Genomic DNA, 14,614 nt, shown 5'->3' with positions numbered 1-14,614 from the left:
ATAGTGAGAGGCCCGTGCACCGCGATGAAGAGTGGCCCCCGCTTGCCGCAACTAGAGAAAGCCCTAGCACAGAAACGAAGACCCAACATAGCAATCAATCAATCAATCAATCAATAAATCTTAAAAAAAAAAAACAACGGTAGTCTTCTCACTGCTGCTTGGGGTTCAGCTGTTCAGACTAGAACAAAGTTAAGTGCAGTAGTCACCTAAACAAACAGTATAGGTATAGATACCTATACTGATATCATAATTTGTGTTCATTTATACAGTCTAATTATCCTCATCTTGAAAGGGGCTTGATTTTTAAAAAATTTTTATGAATTTCTTTATTTTTATTTATTTTCGGCTTCGTTGGGTCTTTGTTGCTGCACTTGGGCTTTCTCTAGTTGCGGCAAGCGGGGGCTACTCTTCGTGACGGTGCGCAGGCTTCTCATTGTGGTGGCTTCTCTTGTTGCGGAGCACGGGCTCTAGATGCGCGGCTCCAGTAGTTGTGGCATGCGGGCTCAGTAGTTGTGGCTTGTGGGCTCTAGAGCGCAGCCTCAGTAGTTGTGGCGCACAGGCTTAGTTGCTCCGCGGCATGTGGGATCTTCCCGGACCAGGGCTCGAACACGTGTCTCCTGCATTGGCAGGCGGATTCTTAACCACTGCGCCACCAGGGAAGCCCTAGGGGCTTGATTTAAATTCATTTACATTGCTTCTGCCAGATGGAAATGACATGCACCTATGCGTTTGAATTTACCTATTCCTGAGCCTTTGAAACCCTGTAGATAGAGTGAACCCAGCTCTAGATGATTAGACAGTTTACTTAGGCTCCTGTTTACTCTCTACTACCAACTTGTTGGGGGGCCCTGAGCAGAAATGTTGACTTTTCTGGGCCTCAAGCTGCTCTACTTTAAAATGAGGAGGGAAGGAAATCTGGTAGAGTTTTTGGTCTGGGACATTCTATGGAGAGTCTGTTCTGTCTCAAATGATTGCAAGCAGAGATACAGGTCTACAGGTACTTGCTCTGAAGAGGACTAAATAAGCAGGGGTATTTAAATGTAAACCACTGGTTCATAAAATTCTCTGCAAGTTGATTCTTTGAAGGATATTATATAGGCCCTTGGAGTCTTGCTTATTTTAAAAATTTTCTTTTCTTCATATTCTTCATTGGCTTTTCAAGCATTTTCTTTGTGGATAGCTCAGAAGTGGTTTTCAGCCCTGTATCATATTACTTTATTGTAAATTCTAAACTGGTAGATTTTCTGTTAATGATGTTCTTGTGCTGTGTGTTCACCTTGGCCCTTTAATGCTGAGTAAATTAGAGAGCATGGGGGAGAAGTCTTCCTGACTTCAAATACTCAAAGGGTTGTTTTTTTCTCCTGAGCAGCTCTGCGTATCTATATAGGACAGAAGTACAATAAAAGGAGTTAAAGTGGAGGAGATTGCAGCTGGATACATGGAAGGGTAAAAGCAGCCTCGTCATTGTGCTCAAACCTCTGCAGAGCTGCTGTGAGGAAGGGGTGGTGTGTGGTGTTGGCCTGTTCTGCGTGGCCCCTTGTAAAAAAGAGTGTTTTCACAAGAGTGTCTTCACTCTCCTCCAAGGCCTGCTGGAGGAGAGTGGGGGGAGCCAGGGATGCCCTTCCAGGGCTGCTGCTGAGGGCAGGTGGCAGCAGGGGGGTTTGGCTGGCCTTCAGGGTTCGTTTTTGTGCTTGAGTCTTGAGCTGGTGAGATATGGCACCTGGATCAGGCAGTGCAGAAAGCGGTTCAGTTCTCCTCTGTGTTTTTAATGTTCCCTGATTACCAAGACGTTCAAGGGCAGTGAGTAATGGTGCTCAGTTCCCCCTGGAACCATGGCGCAGGGCTGACAGCATAGATTTCTCCCTTCACCCCAGGTCCAGATCTCTCTCCCTTAGCCAGCATCCGTGGTACCCGGAGGCGGGTGAGTCTCTGACTCTGCATTCCTTGACTCTTAATGAGCTATCAGGCTTTCCCCTATAATTGGGTCAGGCAGCCATGTGACCTGCTCACTTCCAGTTTCTTTTTTGAAAAGATGTTCATTTCATGGATCGTTTTGAAGATTCTCCATGGATATGCAACCTGGTTTGAGAAGGTTGGGTAATTTTTCATTTGTTCTTTGAGATAGGTTGTTTTGTAGTCTTTGCAGTCAGCCACTGTTAGACTTTTTAAAGAGGTTCTCTCTTGCCATCTTCATTTTATTGCTTCTTGTCTGAGTAGAACTACATGAGAACTCCCCAGACCCACATGACCCTAATCTGCTCCAGAGGTGGCTAGAGAGAGAGAACTGGGAGGAAAATAGAGATTTTTGAATTATGGAGATTTTAGTAAGGGGGAGAGAAAGAGACAGAGACTGACACCCAGAAGTGTTTTTTACTTACTTGGGCAATTATATCCTTAGCTTGGGGATGGAAATATGTTCTGAAATTTGTTTTGTCAGCTTCCTCTGAAATAAATAAAATTACAGTGATGATATCATTCCTGTTTAAAATGTTTGAGTAGGTATCAAGGCAAAGTGATTAAGGCCTAATTGTTTGCCAGATTTTCTTTAAAGCTGCATTGTTTGGGGGTGGGGTGGGGATTTCTATGCCAAAAAACATCTTAAGCTGATGAACATAACAGTTCTGTTCACTTATTTTGGCCACTTTTTAATTAGATGACTGTTTTCATAGTTGAGGAAATACATTTGCGTTGGGCTGAAGCCCCAGGGTGCCAGATTTCAATCCCAGAAAAGAATGTTCTCCTCAGTTTAGTGCTGATGTACACTTAAACAGCACAGGAGCGAGCGCTTTTCCTTGGCCAAGGTCACATGGCGACTTTCCAGAAGGTTGATTGGTTTTGGAGTTGGGCAGGTTTCAGGTCGAGTGCCCCAGCTTGCCCTCCATCTGGGGAGCTACCGCTCTCCAGCTCCCCGTGAGTGCAGCCTCAGGAAGTCACCAGGTTCCCGAGTCTCTGTCCCCGGGCCAGCCTGCTGTGAGCAGAGGGGGTGGGGACAGAAGCACGGTTGCTGCCCAGTACAACCCGACCTCCTCCTCGTCCCCACTCAGTCATGGCCACTGCTGCGTGTGAATCGCCAGCTCCCACTTTGTGTGCTTGCTCATCCTCGGTGCTGGTAATGAGCTGGGAGGTAGTTAATATTTGCCACCTGCTGTGGGAGATCCTGGGATCAACCAGTTTTAGTTTTCCTGAAACCACACTTTGAGGCTTACACTGATAACATTCTGCAGTTCTTTGCAAACCCCTGGTCAGGCACCTTTACTAGTTCTCTTTTTACCAAGGATGTATGAAGGCTGGACTCCCAGCTAACGCTCCATCCATTCCAGACAGGCTGGTCCTGCTCCTCCCCCAAACCCCCTCTGCATGTTTGCTGGGCTGTTTCTTTTCACCGCTGGGTATCTGACAGGAGCCTTGTGCGTGGCTTCAGTGGTGGCTGGGTAAATTCTCCCAGGTGTCCTGCCCACCTTTTTGGAACAGTGTGTCTCCTGCTGGGGCTGCAGGTGGAGTGCTGCGCATGTGGGGTCTTGGATGGCAAGGGCTGAGCCAGGACAAGGGCAAGGGCTCCTGCTGGGCGCCTGGTTCCTGCACCTCTCCTGGTGTCCTGACCTGTACCCCGGCCCACTCTTCCATCTGGGAGTGATCTCACTCCCCAGGGCAGCTTAGTATCAATATGTGTCCTGGAAGATGACAAACCCTGGGCCCTTCTTATCTCTGCCCGTGCCCTCAGTGTTGTGTGGGGTTCCGCTCCTGAGGCCTTTATTCTGCTTCCTAAAGACTGAGGACTTTTACCTCCCCAGCCTGCTTCCCTGCAGCTTGGAGCCCATGATTTTCTTGACTCCCTTCTTTTCTCAGGATGTCCGCAGGAGTGGGGCCGGGGTCAGGAGCTCTGCCGCACTGCCCTTTCCACCAGGTTCTTCTGTTTCTGTTCTTGACATATGCAGTGTAAGGTTGATTTCCTTTTCTTGTTTCGTTGCTCTTGGTATTTTTTTTTTTTAACCTTTTTTCTAAACTACCTTATATTCATTTTGCTTGACTTTGGAGTGGAAAGATAACATGTTCCCACTTTACCCTCGTCTGAACTTGGAACTGCCATGTTACACTTTATTATTTTTTATTGCATTGTAATTGACCTACAATATTAGTTTCAGGTGTACAGCATAGTGATTCCATATTTTTATACATTATGAAATCATCCTGATGATTCTGGTTACCATCTGTCACCAGAGAGTTATTACAATATTATTGACTATAGTCCCTGTGCTGTACAATATATCCCCGTGAGGTATTTATTTTATAACTGGAAGTTTGTACTTCTTAATCTCCTTCACCTATTCTACCCATTTCCCCAACACCCTCCCCTCTGGCAACCACCAGAATTGTTCTCTGAATCTCTGATTCTCTTTCTGTTTTGTTTTTTTGTTTTCTGGATTATACAAATAAGTGAAATAATACTGTATTTGTTTTTCTCTGACTCATGTCACGGAGCATAATACTCTCTGGGTCCAACCATGTTGTCACAGATGGCAAGATTTCATTTCTTTTTATGGCTGAGTAATATTCCATTGTGTGTGTATATATATGTGTATGTGTGTATATATATATATATGTATGTGTGTATATATATATGTATGTGTGTGTGTATATATATATATATACACCACATCTTCTTAACCATTCATCTATCAGTGGACACTTACGTTGCTTCCATATTGTAGCTATTGCAAATAATGCTGCGGTGAACATGGGGGTGCATATATCTTTTCAAATTAGTGTTTTCATTTTCTTTGGATAAATCTCCAGAAGTGGAGTTGCTGGATTCTGATGTAGTTCTGTTAATTTTGGGGGGAACCTCCATACTATTTTCCATAGTGGCTGTACCAACTTACATTTCCAAGTAGCAGTGCGTAAGGGTTCCCTTTTCTCCACATCCTTGCCAAAACTTGTTATTTGTTGTCATTTTTTTGAGGTATAGTTGATTTATGATATTATAATAGTTTCAGGCATACAACATACCGATTCACAATTTTTATAAATTCTACTCCATTTATTACAAAATATTGGCTATGTTCCCTGTGCTGTACAGTATATCCTTGAAGCTTATCTATTTTATACATAGTGGTTTGTACCTCTTAATTGCCTACCTCTATTCTTGCCCCTTCCTTCTTCCATCCCCCCACTGGTAACCATTAGTTTGTTCTCTATATCCGTGAGTTTGTTTCTGTTTTGTTGCATTCGTTCATTTGTTTTATTTTTTAGATTCCACATATAAGTGATAACATACAGTATTTGTCTTTTTCTGACTTATTTCACCAAGCATGATACCCTTGAGGTCCATTCCTGTGTTGCAAATGACAAAATTTCATTCTTTTTTATGACTGAGTAGTACTTCATTGTGTGTGTGTGGGTGGGCGGGTGGGTGTGCATTCATGCTACATCTTCTTTATCCATTCATCTGTTGTACGTTGCTTCCATATATTGGCTATTGTAAATAATGCTGCTATGAACATTGGGGTATATGTATCTTTTCAAATTAGTGTTTTTATTTTCTTTGGATATATACTCAGGAGTGGAATTGCTGATCGTATGGTAGTTCTAGTTTTAGTTTTTTGAGGAGCCTCCACACTACTTTCTGTAGTGGCTACACCAATTTACATCCTCACCAACGGTGTAACAGGGTTCCCTTTTCTCCACATCCTCACTAACATTTGTTGTTTGTGGTCTTTTTGATGATAGTCGTTCGGACAGGTGTGAGGTGATATCTCATTGTGGTTTTGACTTGCATCTCTCTGATAATTAGTGATTTTGAGTATCTTTTCATGTGCCTGTTGGGCATCTGTATGTCTTCTATGGAAAAATGTCTGTTCAGTTCTTCTGCCCATTTTTAATCAGGTGGTTTGTTTTCTTTGATAGAGTTGTATGAGATGTTTATATATTTTGGATATTAACTCCCTTGTGGGTCATATCATTTGCAAATATTTTCTCCCATTCAGTAAGTTGTCCTTTCTCTTTGTCAGTGGTCTCCTTTGCTGTGCAAAAGCTTTTAAGTTTAATTAGGTTCCATTTGTTTATTTTTGCTTTTGTTTCCTTTGCCTTAGAAGACAGATCCAGAAAAATACTGCAGTGATTTATGTCAAAGAGTGTTCTGCCTAGGTTTTCTTCTGCGAATTTCATGGTTTCCAGTCTTACATTTAGGTCTGTAATCCATTTTGAGTTTATTTTTGTATATGGTTTGAGAAGATGTTCTAATTTCATTATTTGACATGTAGCTGTCCAGTTTCCTCAGCACTGCTTATTGAAGAGACTGTCTTTTCTCCATTGCATATTCTTGCCTCCTTTGTCATAGATTAATTGACCATAAGTGCGTGGGTTTATTTCTGGGCTCTCTGTTCTGTTCCATTGATTTATGTGTCTGTTTTAGTGCCAGTAGCATACTATTTTGATTACTGTAGCTTTGTAGTATAGTCTGAAGTCAGGGAGCATGACGTCTCCATGTTCTTTCTCAAGATTGTTTTGGCTATTCAAGGTCTTTTGTGTTTCCATACAAATTTTAAAATTATTTGTTCTAGTTCTATGAAAAATGCCATTGGTATTTTGGTAGGGATTGCATTGAATCTGTAAATCGCCTTAGGTAGTATGGTCATTTTAACAGCATTAATTCTTCCAGTCCATGAACATGGTATACCTTTCCATCTGTTTGTGTCATCTTCAGTTTCTTTCATCAGTGTCTTTTAGTTTTCCAAGAACAGGTATTTTACCTCCTTAGTTTTATTCCTAGGTATTTAACTCTTTTTGATATGATTGTAAATGGGATTATGTTCTTAATTTTTCTGATAGTTTGTTGTTAGTGTATAGAAATGCAACAGATTTCTATATGTTAATTTTGTATCCTGCAATTTTACCAAATTCATTGCACTCTGTTTTTGGTGGCGTCGCTAGGGTTTTTTAACGTATAGTATCATGTCATCTGCAAACAGTGACAGTTTTACTTCTTCCTTTCCAATTTGGATTACTTTTATTTATTTTTTCTTGTCTTATTGTTGTGGCTAGGACTTCCAGTACTATGTTGAATAAAAGTGGTGAGACTGGGGATCCTTGTCTTATTCCTGGTGTTAGAGGAAATGCTTTCAACTTTTCACCATTGAGTTTGATGTTAGCTTCGGACATATCATTTATGGCCTTTATTATGTTGAGGTATGTTCCCTCTATACCCAATTCGTGGAGAGTTTTTATCATAGATGGATGTTGAATTTTGTCAAAAGCTTCTTCTGCAACTATTGAGATGATCATATGGTTTTTATTCTTCAATTTGTTAATGTGGTGTATTGCATTGATTTTGTGGATATTGAACTACCCTTGCATCTCTGGGATAAATCCCAATTGCTTGTGGTGTATGATCCTTTTAATGTATTGTTGGGTTTGGTTTGCTAATATTTGAGGATTTTTGTATCTAAGCTCATCAGTGATATTGGCCTGTAATTTCTTTTTTTTGTGATATATTTGTCTGGTTTTGGTATCAGGGTGATGCTGGTCTCATAGAATGTGTTTGGAAGTATTCATTCCTCTGCAGTTCTTTTTTTTTTTTTTAACATCTTTATTGGAGTATACTTGCTTTACAAAGGTGTGTTAGTTTCTGCTTTATAACAAAGTGAATCAACTATACATATACATATATCCCCATATCTCCTCCCTCTTGCATCTCCCTCCCACCCTTCCTATCCCACCCCTCTAGGTGGTCACAAAGCACCAGCTGATCTCCCTGTGCTATGCAGCTGCTTTCCACTAGCTGTTTTACTTTTGGTAGTGTATATATGTCCATGCCTCTCTCTCACTTCGTCCCAGCTTACCCTTCCCCTTCCCCTTCCCCATGTCCTCAAGTCCATTCCCTACGTCTGCATCTTTATTCCTGTCCTGTGCCTAGGTTCTTCAGAACCAATTTTATTTTTCTTTTAGATTCCATATATGTGTGTTAGCATACAGCATTTGCTTTTCTCTTTCTGACTTACTTCAGACAGACTCTAGGTCCATCCACCTCACTACAAATAACTCAATTTCATTTCTTTTCACGGCTGAGTAATATTCCATTGTATATATGTGCCACATCTTCTTTATCCATTCATCTGTCAATGGACACTTAAGTTGCTTCCATCTCCTGGCTATTGTAAATAGAGCTGCAGTGAACATTGTGGTACATGACTCTTTGAATTACGGTTTTCTCAGGGTACATGCCCAGTAGTTGGATTGCTGTGTCGTATCGTGGTTCTATTTTTAGTTTTTTAAGGAATCTCCATACTGTTCTCCATAGTGGCTGTATCAATTTACATTCCCACCAACAGTGCAAGAGGGTTCCCTTTTCTCCACACCCACTCCAGCATTTATTGTTTGTAGATTTTTTGATCATGGCCATTCTGACCGGTGTGAGGTGATACCTCATTGTAGTTTTGATTTGCATTTCTCTAATGATTAGTGACGTTGAGCATCCTTTCATGTGTTCATTGCCAATCTGTATATCTTCTTTGGAGAAATGTCTGTTAAGGTCTTCTGCCCATTTTTGGATTGGGTTGTTTGTTTTTTTATATTGAGCTGCATGAACTGCTTGTAAATTTTGGAGATTAATCCTTTGTCAGTTGCTTCATTTGCAAATATTTTCTCCCATTCTGAGGGTTGTCTTTTTGTCTTGTTTATGGTTTCCTTTGCTGTACAAAAGCTTTTAAGTTTCATTAGGTCCCATTTGTATATTTTTGTTTTTATTTCCATTTCTCTAGGAGGTGGGTCAAAAAGGATCTTGCTGTGATTTATGTCATAGAGTGTTCTGCCTATGTTTTCCTCTAAGATTTTGATAGTGTCTGGCCTTACATTTAGGTCTTTAATCCATTTTGAGTTTATTTTTGTGTATGGTGTTAGGGAGTGTTCTAATTTCATTCTTTTACATGTAGCTGTCCAGTTTTGCCAGCAGCACTTATTGAAGAGGCTGCCTTTTCTCCGTTGTATATTCTTGTCTCCTTTATCAAAAATAAGGTGACCATATGTGCGTGGGTTTACTCTGGGCTTTCTATCCTGCTCCATTGATCTATATTTCTGTTTTTGTGCCAGTACCATACTGTCTTGATTACTGTAGCTTTGTAGTATAGTCTGAAGTCTGGGAGCCTGATTCCTCCAGCTCCGTTTTTCTTTCTCAAGATTGCTTTGGCTATTCGGGGTCTTTTGTGTTTCCATAGAAAGTGTGAATTTTTTTGTTCTATTTCTGTGAAAAATGCCATTGCTAGTTTGATAGGGATTGCATTGAATCTGTATATTGCTTTGGGTAGTATAGTCATTTTCACAATGTTGATTCTTCCAATCCAAGAACATGGTATATCTCTCCATCTGTTTGTATCATCTTTAATTCCTTTTGTCAGTGTCTTATAGTTTTCTGCATACAGGTCTTTTGTCTCCTTAGGTAGGTTTGTTCCTAGGTATTTTATTCTTTGTGTTGCAGTGGTAAATGGGAGTGTTTCCTTAATTTCTCTGTCAGATTCTTCATCATTAGTGTATAGGAATGCAAGAGATTTCTGTGCATTAATTTTGTATCCTGCTACTTTACCAAATTCATTGCTTAGCTCTAGTAGTTTCTGGTAGCATCTTTAGGATTCTCTATGTATAGTATCATGTCATCTGCAAACAGTGACAGTTTTACTCTTCTTTTCCGATTTGGATTCCTTTTATTTCTTTTTCTTCTCTGATTGCTGTGGCTAAAACTTCCAAAACTATGTTGAATAATAGTGGTGAGAGTGGGCAACCTTGTCTTGTTCCTGATCTTAATGGAAATGGTTTCAGTTTTTCATCATTGAGCACAATGTTGGCTGTGGGTTTGTCATATATGGCCTTTATTATGTTGAGGTAAGTTCCCTCTCTGCCTACTTTCTGGAGGGCTTTTATCAGAAATGGGTGTTGAATTTTGTTGAAAGCTTTTTCTGCATCTGTTGAGATGATCACATGGTTTTTCTCCTTCAATTTGTTAATATGGTGTATCACATTGATTGATTTGCATATTTTGAAGAATCCTTGCATTCCTGGGATAAACCCCACTTAATCATGGTGTATGATCCTTTTAATGTGCTGTTGGATTCTGTTTGCTAGTATTTTGTTGAGGATATTTGCATCTGTGTTCATCAGTAATATTCGCCTGTAGTTTTCTTTCTTTGTGACAGCTTTGTCTGGTTTTGGTATCAGGGTGATGGTGGCCTCGTAGAATGAGTTTGGGAGTGTTCCGCCCTCTGCTATATTTTGGAAGAGTTAGAGAAGTATAGGTGTTAGCTCTTCTCGAAATGTTTGATACAATTCGCCTGTGAAGCCATCTAGTCCTGAGCTTTTGTTTGTTGGAAGGTTTTTAATCACAGTTTCAATTTCAGTGCTTGTGATTGGTCTGTTTATATTTTCTATTTCTTCCTGATTCAGTCTCAGAAGGTTGTGCTTTTCTAAGAATTTGTCCGTTTCTTCCAGGTTGTCCATTTTATTGACATATAGTTGCTTATAGTAATCTCTCATGATCCTTTGTATTTCTGCAGTGTCAGTTATTACTTCCCCTTTTTCATTTCTAATTCTATTGACTTGAGTCTTCTCCCTGTTTTTCTTGATGATTCTGGCTAATGGTTTATCAGTTTTTTGTTTATCTTCTCAAAGAACCAGCTTTTAGTTTTATTGATCTTTGCTTGTGTTTCCTTCATTTCTTTTTCATTTATTTCTGCTCTGATCTTTATGATTTCCTTCATTCTGGTAACTTTGGGGGTTTTCTTCTTCTTCTTCTTTCTCTAATTGCTTTAGGTGTATGGTTAGGTTGTTTATTTGAGTTGTTTCTTGTTTCTTGAGGTAGGATTGTATTGCTATAAACTTCCCTCTTAGAACTGCTTTTGCTGCATCCCATAGGTTTTGGGTCGTCGTGTTTTCATTGTCATTTGTTTCTGGGTATTTTTTGATTTCCTCAGTGATCTCTTGGTTATTTAATAGTGTATTGTTTAGCCTCCATGTGTTTGTATTTTTAACATTTTTTTCCTGTAATTGATATCTAGTGTCATAACGTTGTGGTCAGAAAAGATAGTTGATACAATTTCAGTTTTTTAAAATTTACCAAGGCTTGATTTGTGACCCAAGATATGATGTATCCTGGAGAGTGTTCCATGAGCACTTGAGAAGAAAGTGTATTCTCTTGTTTTTGGATGGAATGTCCTATAAATATCAATTAAGTCCATCTTGTTTAATGTATCATTTAAAGCTTGTGTTTCCTGATTTATTTTCATTTTGGATGATCTGTCCTTTGGTGAAAGTGGGGTGTTAAAGTTCCCTACTATGATTGTGTTACTGTCAATTTCCTCTTTTATGGCTGTTAGCATTTGCCTTATGTATTGAGGTGCTCCTATGTTGGGTGCATAAATATTTGCAGTTGTTATATCTTCTTCTTGGATTGATCCCTTGATCATTATGTAGTGTCCTTCTTTGTCTCTTGTAATAGTCTTTATTTTAAAGTCTATTTTGTCTGATATGAGAATTGCTACTCCAGCTTTCTTTTGATTTCCATTTGCGTGGAATATCTTTTTCCATCCCCTCACTTTCAGTCTGTATGTGTCCCTTGGTCTGAAGTGGGTCTCTTGTAGACAGCATATATACGGGTCTTCTTTTTGTATCCATTCAGCTAGTCTATGTCTTTTGGTTGGAGCATTTAATCCATGTATATTTAAGGAAGTTATTGATATGTATGTTCTATTACCATTTTCTTAATTGTTTTGGGTTTGTTATTGTAGGTCTTTTCCTTCTCTTGTGTTTCCTGCCTAGAGAATTTCCTTTAGCATTTGTTGTAAAGCTGGTTTGGTGGTGCTGAATTCTCTTAGCTTTTGCTTGTCTGTAAAGCTTTTAATTTCTCCGTCGAATCTGAATGAGATCCTTGCTGGGTAGAGTAATCTTGGTTGTAGGTTTTTCCCTTTCATCACTTTAAATATGTCCTGCCACTCCCTTCTGGCTTGTAGAGTTTCTGCTGAAAGATCAGCTGTTAACCTTATGGGGATTTCCTTGTATGTTATTTGTTGTTTTTCCCTTGCTGCTTTTAATATTTTTTCTTTGTATTTAATTTTTGATAGTTTGATTAATGTGTGTCTTGGTGTGTTTCTCCTTGGATTTATCCTGTATAGGACTCTCTGCACTTCCTGGATTTGATTGACTATTTCCTTTGCCATATTAGGGAAGTTTTCAAGTATAATCTCTTCAAATATTTTCTCAGTCCCTTTCTTTTTCTCTTCTTCTTCTGGGACCCCTATAATTCGAATGTTGGTGCGTTTAATGTTGTCCCAGAGGTCTCTGAGACTGTCCTCATTTCTTTTCATTCTTTTTTCTTTATTCTGCTCTGTGGTAGTTATTTCCACTATTTTATCTTCCAGGTCACTTATCTGTTCATCTACCTCAGTTATTCTGCTATTGATTCCTTCTAGCGAATTTTAATTTGATTTATTGTGTTGTTCATCATTGTTTGTTTGCTCTTTAGTTCTTCTAGGTCCTTGTTAAACGTTTCTTGTATTTTCTCCATTCTATTTCCACGATTTTGGATCATCTTTATCATTACTCTGAATTCTTTTTCAGGTATACTGCCTATTTCCTCTTCATTTGTTCTGTCTGGTGGGTTTTTACCTTGCTCCTTCATCTGCTGTGTGCTTCTCTGTCTTCTCATTTTGCTTAACTTACTGTGTTTGGGGTCTCCTTTTCACAGGCTGCAGGTTCGTTGTTCCCATTGTTTTTGGTGTCTGCCCCAGTGGCTAAGGTTGGTTCAGTGGCTTCCTGGTGGAGAGGACTGGTGCCTGTGTTCTGGTTGATGAGGCTGGATCTTGTCTTTCTGGTGGGCAGGACCATGTCCGGTGGTGTGTTTTGGGGTGTCTGTGACATTATTATTTTAGGCAGCCTCTCTGCTAATGGGTGGGGTTGTGTTCCTGTCTTGCTAGTTGTTTGGCATAGGGTGTCCAGCACTGTAGCTTGCTGGTCATTGAGTGGAGCTGGGTCTTAGCATTGAGATGGAGATCTCTGGGAGAGCTTTTGCCGTTTGATATTACATTGGTCCGGGAGGTCTCTGGTGGACCAATGTCCTGAACTCGGCTCTCCCACCTCAGAGGCACAGGCCTGACACCTAGCTGGAGCACCAAGACCCTGTCAGCCACATGGCTCAGAAGAAAAGGGAGAAAGAAAAAAAATAACAAATTTATTAAAATCAAAAAAATTATTAAAAATAGAAAAAAATTTAAAAGTAATAGAAAAGGGAAAGAAGGAAAGAAAGAAGAGTGCAACTAAACCAAAAAACAAATCCACCAATGATAACAAGTGCTAAAAACTATACAAAAAAAAAAAAATGGATAGACAGAACCCTAGGACAAATGGTAAAAGCAAAGTTATACAGACAAAATCACACAAAGAAGCATACACATACACACTCACAAAAAGTGAAAAGGAAAAAAAATATATATCTTTTGGGAAGTCTGAGGTCTTCTGCCAGCGTTCAGTAGGTGTTCTGTAGGAGTTGTTCCACATGTAGATGTATTTCTGATGTATTTGTGGGGAGGAAGGTGATTTCCATGTCTTACTCCTCCGCCATCTTGAAGGTCTCTCCACTCTGCAGTTTTTTTAAATAGTTTGAGAAAGGTAGGTGTTAACTCTTCTCTAAATGTTTGGTAGAATTCAACTGTGAAGCAATCTGCTCCTGGTCTTTTGGTTTTTTGGGAGTTTGTAAAATTACTCATTCAGTTTCATTACTGGTAATTGGTCTGTTCATATTTTCTATTTCTTCCTGTTTGTCTTGGGAGATTTTACATTTCTAGGAATTTGTTTTTTTCTTTTAGGTTGTCTATTTTATTTGTATACAGTTATTCATACTAGTCTTTTATGATTCTATGTATTTCTGTGGTGTTGGTTGTAACTTCTCCTTTTTCATTTCTGATTTTATTGATTTGGGCCCCCCCCCTTTTCTTTTTCTTGATGAACTGGCTAAAGGTTTATCAGTTTTGTGTATCTTTTCTTTTTTTAAAAAAACTAATTTTTTTTTCATTTTTGGCTGCATTGGGTCTTTGTTGCTGCGCATGGGCTTTCTCTATTTGTGGCGAGTGAGGGCTACTCTTCACTGTGGTGCACGGGCTTCTTATTGTGGTGGCTTCTCTTGTTGCAGAGCCTGGGCTCTAGGTGCATGGGCTTCAGTAGTTGTGGCACGCAGGCTCAGTAGTTGTGGCACACGGGCTTCGTTGCTCCGCGGCATGTTGGATCTTCCCGGACCAGGGCAGGAACCAGTGTCCCCTGCATTGGCAGGCAGATTCTTAAACACTGCACCACCAGGGAAGTCCCTGTGTATCTTTTCAAAGAACCAGCTTTTAGTTTCATTGATCTTTTCTATTTTTTTAGTCTCTTTTTTTTTCTGCCCTGACCTTTATGACTTCTTTCCTTTCACTAACTTTGTGTTGTGTTATTTTTCTAGTTCCTTTAGGTGTAAGGTTAGATTGTTTATTTTAGATTTTTCTTGTTTCCTGAGGTAGGCTTGCATCACTATAAACTTCCCTGTTAGAACTGCTTTTGCTGTGTCCCATAGATTTTTGGATCGTTTTGTTTTCATTTTCATTTGTCT

At 39.7% G+C, this 14,614-nt stretch overlaps 1 protein-coding gene across 3 annotated transcripts in view; it reads left to right on the top strand.

Annotated features, from left to right (window-relative positions):
* The window catches only part of CACNA1D (calcium voltage-gated channel subunit alpha1 D), a 316,448-nt gene that overhangs the window by 53,208 nt on the left and 248,626 nt on the right, over positions 1 to 14,614 (top strand). The gene's annotated exons all lie outside the window — the stretch shown is intronic.

The sequence above is a fragment of the Eschrichtius robustus genome, chromosome 12 (assembly GCF_028021215.1).
Source record: "Eschrichtius robustus isolate mEscRob2 chromosome 12, mEscRob2.pri, whole genome shotgun sequence".
NCBI lineage: Eukaryota > Metazoa > Chordata > Mammalia > Artiodactyla > Eschrichtiidae > Eschrichtius > Eschrichtius robustus.
Note: the sequence above shows the minus strand (reverse complement) of the source record. Positions and strands in the feature narration are given on the sequence as shown.